Genomic DNA, 7,474 nt, shown 5'->3' on the forward strand with positions numbered 1-7,474 from the left:
GGGGGGCTGTTTGCGGGCCGCGGTAAATTTTTTTATGGGCCGGATGAGTATACGGGCTCTGTTTTGGCCAGAAAATTGGGCCGAGCCCGTATACTCGCCGGAATTTTGCGGGTTCGCGAGATATACAGGGTCTGCTAGAGTTGCTCTTAGTGCTGACACCATCTACTTGAACTTTGACATTGGCGAGAGGGAATTTTTAAACATTGGATCATATCATCTCAGGTTTGGATGCATGGGACGTGCCAGCAGACGCTGGGTGGCTTGGTGCCACAGCCGCATACCCTTGTTGACTGTCTGTCTTTTGCCAATACCAGCAAGTATACTGTATGAGGAGCTATCCTATTTCCTGATGTCTACTCTTTATTATCCCATGTGGTTAGCTAGACTGCTAGAGTTATATTGGAATCAATGACTGGTCATGTTTTGCATACTTTGTTGTCGAGTTTGCCTTGAAGGTACATCTAGTCTTGAAAATAAGTGTGCTGTATTCCAAGTGCTTGCCTAATCAGTTTATCATTTTGTGGCTATGGTCAAAAGCAAATCATCTTTTTTCATTTGATGGATTTTTTTTTGAGAGCCAAGCCTGTCTTGGGAAGTTGCCTCATTGAAACACAAATGTTTGTTATCTTTATCCTGGATTGTTTGACCTTTGTAATGAAATGGAATTTTCGGTAAGTGACTCCTTCCAGTCGATGTGTTTTATACCTTCGTAGCAAAAGTCTGTTATTGTATACCTGTGATTTGAATAAACCATACTGGGCTAGTGATGCGTATTGTATAGGTGTTGGTTGGCACAGGTCGAAAGTTACATGCTTGATTTGGAGTTGTGAATTTGGTCATGCATTAGGTCCTGCTCGGCTTGTTCCATAATAGTGGGTGTCTGGGCGATGGAGGTGGTGCCGTAAGCCAGCCTAATGCGCTTCAGCTTAAAAATTAACTAGTACATCTTGTGGTATAGAACAAGTTAGTTCCGTTCAAGATACGATGAGCACAACATAAATTAATACCGATTTGCAAGTGAATTTTGTTTCTTGTAATCTCAACGAAATTCAGAGAGCTGCAGTATTAATTCGTCGGTCTTCCACAACAGCAAGTATCTGGAAGATGTGATATGAACTGAATTTTGCCAAACTTTTTGCCTACACTGCAGGTCGTCAAAACGGTCCAGACTAGACACATGAGCTTGTAATTCTGCAAGCAATTTTATTCTTGAGTAGATGGTTCTGGGCACGTGCATTCAGCCATCAGGTAGGTAGTCTTGTGCACTGTCATTTTTTAGTGGCCATGGTTAAAAGCAACGCAACTTTTTCCCTTCGATGAAAATCTTTCTTGAAAGCCAAGCCTGTCTACATAAATGTCATATTTTTTGTTGGGATTGCGGACACTGCAAGATCTTGAGATGTCGCTTGTTGAAAGACAAACATTTTTTGAGCTTACCCAGGTTTATCTGACCTTCGTAATGTAATGATTTTCTGGCAGGTGACTCCTTCCTGCCTTCTTCTAATTGGACCTTGGGATGATGCCTTACCTGCTCCTTAATCTGCATCACAATAGCAACATGCAATATGCTAGGTTTTTCACGGGATTTGTTGTGCTGGTGTACCCAAGGTGCTTTGCCTGTTGTGAGTTATTTCCCAATTCTATTTGCCAGCCCCCTGTAACATTTGGTTGCTTGATAAGTAGAAGATGGATGTGTTTTTATTTGGTGCTTTGCCGCTTTAGTTGTGTAGCATCCCTGTATTTTATTTACTCCTTTGTAGAGAAAATCTATTATTCTTTGCCTGTGATTTAAACAAAGCAGCTGCCTGAGCAATATATAGCTTTTGTAATATTTCCGTGTTTGATGAGTATCGTGTATAGGTGCTGGTTGGCACAAGTTCAAAGTTGCTTGCTATATTTGGAGTTTTGACTTTGGTCATGTCTTAGGCCATGATCTGCTTGTTGCATAGAGGTGGGCGTCTAGGTGATGGAGGTGGTGCTCTAAGCTAGCCTAGCGCGCTTGAGCTTACAAATTAACTATTACATATTGTGGTATAAAATATGGTGTTGACCAAGGTCAAATGTGCACACCATTAACTAATGCCAATTTGTCACTGCATAGTATTTCTTGTACTATGAACTAAATCCAGGAAGGTGCTGTATTAATTCTTCGATCATCCATAACAGCGAGCATCCGGATAATTTTATATGAATTATGAACTGAATTTTACTGGCCCTGAATCACTCGCCATTATTATTACATATTTCTTATTAGTGCAGTTTGAAAATGTGTTATCTATGTGATTTTGATGGTGCATTCAACAATAACAAAATTCACTTCCAATGAATGTCTATATGACTTAAAGATTGAATGTCTGGTCTACAAAATGTAAAATGTCCCTCTCTCCATTCTTAAGGTAGTTTTATCTACTGCACCTCGTTCCCTTGACTAGCTTCTCAAAGGTAAGCCGGGGTGACCTGCGCATTTGCGCGGCTAGACTAACTGTATATGTTATGCTTTAATTATTTTTCTCTGTTTGTCATCTATTCTTCATACAATTGTATGTCCTTTGAGTTTCTCTATATATGTTTAGCATTCATGTATACACAATATATTTATATTTGCTAGCCTCCTGTCACATATTGTTAGTTGCGTACAAGAGTTGATGTCTTTTATTTGTTGCTTTGCTACTTTAGTTGTGTAACATCCCTGAAATTTGTTTACTCCTTCGTAGCAAAAGTCTGTTATTGTATGGCTGTAATTTAAATAAAGCAGATTGAGCTGTATACATGCATCAGGCCCTGCACTGCTTGTTCCATAATAGTGGGTGCCTGGGTGATGGATGTGGTGCTCTAAGCCAGACTAGTGTGCTTGAGCTTTCAAATTAACTAGTACATCTTGGGGTATACAAGTTAGTTCTGATCAATATCAGATGTGCACCACATAAATTATTAATGATTTGTGAGTGCATATTATTTCTTGTAATCTCAACTAAATTATGGGACATGCATTATTAATTCTTAAGTCTTCCAAAACAGCAAGTGTCAGGAAGATGTGGTATGAACTGAATTTTGTCGAACTTGGTACCTACACTGCAATTTTATTCTTGAGTAGATGGCTCTTGGCATGTGGATTCAGCCATAAGGTAAGAAGTCTTGCGCACTGTAATTTTTCGTGACTAAAATATACTAGTAGTCTATATAGTGGCCCTGAATCAATCACCATTCTTAGTAGAGATTTGTTATTGGTGCAGTTTGTAAATTTGTTATCCATATGGATTTCTATGATGGATTTAACAATGACAAGACATCCGGTGAATGGCTATATATATTACTTCAGGATTACTTGCCCGGTCAACAAAAAATATAAAAAGTCCTGCCCTCCATTTTAAGGTCCCTTTCCTTCTCGAAGGTAAATATTCATTAGTCCGGTGTGAACTTGTTTTCGTCTGGTGGTCGAGTTCGTTTAGTAACTGAGTAGGTTTGCTTGGTAGGTCATATATACGTGTATAAAAGAATAGTCAGGTTATAAGAGAAGTGGTGTTTGCGTCACCATGGAGATTTCAAAGGAGTTAAGGTGTGTTCTAACATGGCAAAGTCAATACAATGAGTTGTCGCTATGAGGGTGGTGGGATGCTGCTAATGCGAGGATGGGGCGTGAAGCTGCTTCCCAAAGGCCCATGATGTGAGACTAATAGGCTAGCCAGTGAAATGTTTTGCATACATGTGACGAGATATTGAAGAATATTAAAATATACACAAACTCCCCATTATATGTTGTAATTTATTTCGGCCCCATAAATTAATAACCGAATGCAACTTATTCAGTTCTTCTTAATTTTCTCACGTTTGAAGGAATCATGTTTAATCTTTGGGTGGGGGGGGTGGGGGGGGGGCATATGACTCGTAAAGGAAAAATAACGTGTGCTGGAAGATACAACATAAATTTAGCCTGGCATGTATATTTTTTCGGTCACAGACATTTGATTTGAATAAGAGAATACTGGTTTGTTTAAAATTTAGCAACATAATTATGTTGCCAAGTAGAAAAGAATACTACTTACTTAGGACGCAAATGTGGTAATTTATGAAAATACGAAGACTGGGGAGACTTCATACATAATGGCAATTTCCTATGCGTTGTATTTTATGACAGAATGTCGAGGCTACGGTCACCCTTCGTTCCAACATGGGATGGCCCATATTTGTTTTTTTTTGTACGAGCATCCTGGTTTTTGGGAACATTAAAAGGTTCCGCCTGGTTTTGGGAACCTTCCAGAAGGTCCGAATCGGTTTTCCCTTTATGGTTTTTTTTCCTCTTCCTTTTCTTTTTTCTCTTTCTTTTTACTTTTCTCCAACTTTTTTGTTGTTTTTCTTCACTGTTTTTCTGGTTTTCTTCTCAGTTTTTATTTCCATTTTTCTTTGTTCCTTTTACTTTTAATTTTTTTTTACAAATTTTCAAAAACTGTCCATTTTTCAAAAATTGTTGGAAATTTGAAAAATGTTCCTATTTTTATAAACTGAATCCTAGTAAGATGGTCGCCAAAAGCTGCTGCCAAGGTCGATAGTGTTGCTCGCGCACAAGGTAAGCACGATTCTTCTATCAAGTTGAACATGGAAAAAAGCTCTCCTACGGTTCTTCACCCCATGTTACTTTCAGCTACACCTACAATGTCAGAGTAGCAGGACCAAAAAGACGATGTACCTACTGTGAATAGTACTCCTCGTCTCGGTCTCGCTGACATGAGGAAGAGAGTTGAAAACTTGATCTAGTAAGTGAAAACTGGAACCAAGCCCATCCAGAAGAACCTTCTAGGCAAGTTGCATGCATTTTAGATGAAGCTTGACAAGGACCAAGCAGATGGTGGATCTTCTGTGGAGACATCAGTGAGTGTTGGAGGCTTTTTATTTGACCAACCTGCAAGAAACAATGACGTATATATGCATTATGGAGCAACTAATTTGCAATCTTGTATGAATGTGACAAGTGCCATGCAGAACAAACAAGGCCTGAAATTGGTACATCGACAATATTAGGTATGAATGTGTAAAGTTTTGTCATAGATATGTCTGTCATAAGTGTCTAGATGGAAATATCTTCTCGGCTATTAGATGGAAACAAAAATTGCAAGTGCGGAAGTGCACACTTTCCAAGAACCTAATGCTTCTCTGTGGGCGATGGTGTTGGAGGGCATTGCTGGAAAAAATATCATATACGCACTAAGGTCACTGCTAGAAAAAATGGCATATACACTGCTAGCACCATACTATCAAATAAGGTGAAAGCAGTTTACCAATCTCACAAAAATTATCAATTCGAATTAAGTATATCACTCCCTGTCTTCCAATTTTTTACTGGTAGCACCATACTCTCGATAATTTTGGTTAGTTTCCTTTGTAAACTGGGCCAGTCTTCTTAACGGTGGTGGAGGGCCTCCCTGCCGTCTTTGAAGATGGATAAGTAGCTCTATTGTGAGAGAGAGAAAACAAGTAGGTTACATTCAGCTTCAGGGATTCATGTCCCTTTATCTAGGAGTACATATGTGCCCATGTCTCTTTCTTTCTATGGATAAGTAGCTCTATTGTTTCGGCCTATGCAAATGTGGTTTCAATATGCCTGTTGTGGCTGACTTGTGTCTATGGAAAGATGGCTTTTACGGCCACCACCTTTGACATCTTCAAAAATGGAGTTTAGTAATGAGCTGACTTATGTGCCTAGTATGGCCCCTAAATCAAAACAGGTGGAAGTTGGTATGAGGTTAGCAAATTTCTACTTAAAATAGGATACTGTATTTGTTATTTCTTGGTGCCTAACAATACACTCTTTTACTTCCAAGGTTCTTTCATGAGAGGATAAAGACACCATCGAACTTTGCAAAAACATGTTAAAAAGACGAGGATGCCCTCTACTTCTTGTGGTTTTTGATTCCAGCGAGGGGTATGTTCTTGGATCCATTATGCTTCTATTATTTTTGGCAAATTTTAACATGCTCCCTCTTACCCCTTCTTTTTACATGTGAGGTAAGAACGTAAGAGTTAATTAGACCACTAATTAATGAGATCAACGGCTCAGATATATTATATACTCTTACATCTCTTGTGAAAATAGGGGGTAAGAAAGAGCATGTTAAAACTGCTCTTCATTTTTATGTTTTCTAGTACAAAAGAAGTAAACTAACACAACTTATCTTTCTAGCTTGACTATGCAAGTTGATGCAGATATTAAGGATATGACATTCTTTACAAAATACACTGGTGACCTTAATTATTTGGAGCAAGGAGAATGATGGTTGTGATAGTATAATGACCCTTCTATCACCAGCGAATCCCTCCAAGAAGCTTGATATTTTCCTTGACAAATGGGGAAACACCACCTGCTTTATTAGTGGCATCAACAACCACACTCCGTAAGTAGTCACTTCCGTTCTTATGACGTAAAATGTCTGAGGCATCACTTATATAGTTATATTAATGTAATGTCATTGAACTCCTGCATGGATGGAAAGAAGAAGCAGAACATCAAGTGTGTGAGATACGACATCGATGGCGAGAGACATGTCTTGTTGATCTCTGCCACGACATAGCTTGTGGCGAGATGCTATACGATGACTACAATGGTCATGAGTATGCATGCCAAACACATCATTTTGTCTAACTCCCAATAGTTCTGACTTGCCCATCATCAAGGCGTTTGGGTGAGAATAGGGAATAATGGTGGCATTTTCAGCATTGCCACTGAAATCCATTAACTTATATATATTCGTTTGCTAGAAGAAATTCCTGGATGGAGACAATGATACATGTTGATGTTGTTGGTAGTGAAAATAGTCTTCATTCAGTAGTGGAGAGAGACAAGGGGGGTCTTCATTTTACTTTTCTCCTCACCTACCAAAGATGTCGTCTTCTAAGTTCTCACTCATATTAGTTACTATTGCAGAGTTTCTGCGCGACTTGAGAGGTGATAATCTTCGATCCGTTTTGGATGTATATAGTCCCCATTCTCCCTAGAGTGACCATAGGTTATCAAATACACAAGAAGTAATGCCTTGGGAAGGTGATTTCTGCAGGACTTTGTCATAAACTAGTTACAGTTTTTCCAGATCAATTCCCACAATTTATATTAAGAAAAAATAATAAAGAAATATGCCAGGGATGTTTCACCTGCAACCGTATACAGACACTCGAGATATGCGGGACATTTCAATGAATGCTTCCACTTATGATTAGATGAAATTAAAGCTATTTGCCGTACTCTAACCACCAAAGCAAAAACATGGTTATGTTTACCCTGCAGGTACTATGGAGCGACGGAGTTACAATCTTATATGAATGCATACTTAAGTGCCCAAGCAGAAGAATCAATGCCTGAAATTGCGACATCAACAATATCATGTAAAAATGTGCAAAGTGTGTTGTAGATGTACCTGTCACAAGTGTCCTCATGGAAATATCTTCTAGGTCACTAGATGGAAACTAACAATGCAATTACGGAAGG

The 7,474-nt window shown here is 38.9% G+C and overlaps 1 pseudogene; it reads left to right on the plus strand.

Annotated features, from left to right (window-relative positions):
- The first annotated feature begins 5,618 nt into the window (after positions 1–5,618).
- On the plus strand, positions 5,619–6,634 carry LOC119273247 (annotated as a pseudogene).
- Positions 6,635–7,474: the final 840 nt, after the last annotated feature.

Source organism: Triticum dicoccoides, chromosome 3A (genome assembly GCF_002162155.2).
Source record: "Triticum dicoccoides isolate Atlit2015 ecotype Zavitan chromosome 3A, WEW_v2.0, whole genome shotgun sequence".
Classification (NCBI taxonomy): domain Eukaryota; kingdom Viridiplantae; phylum Streptophyta; class Magnoliopsida; order Poales; family Poaceae; genus Triticum; species Triticum dicoccoides.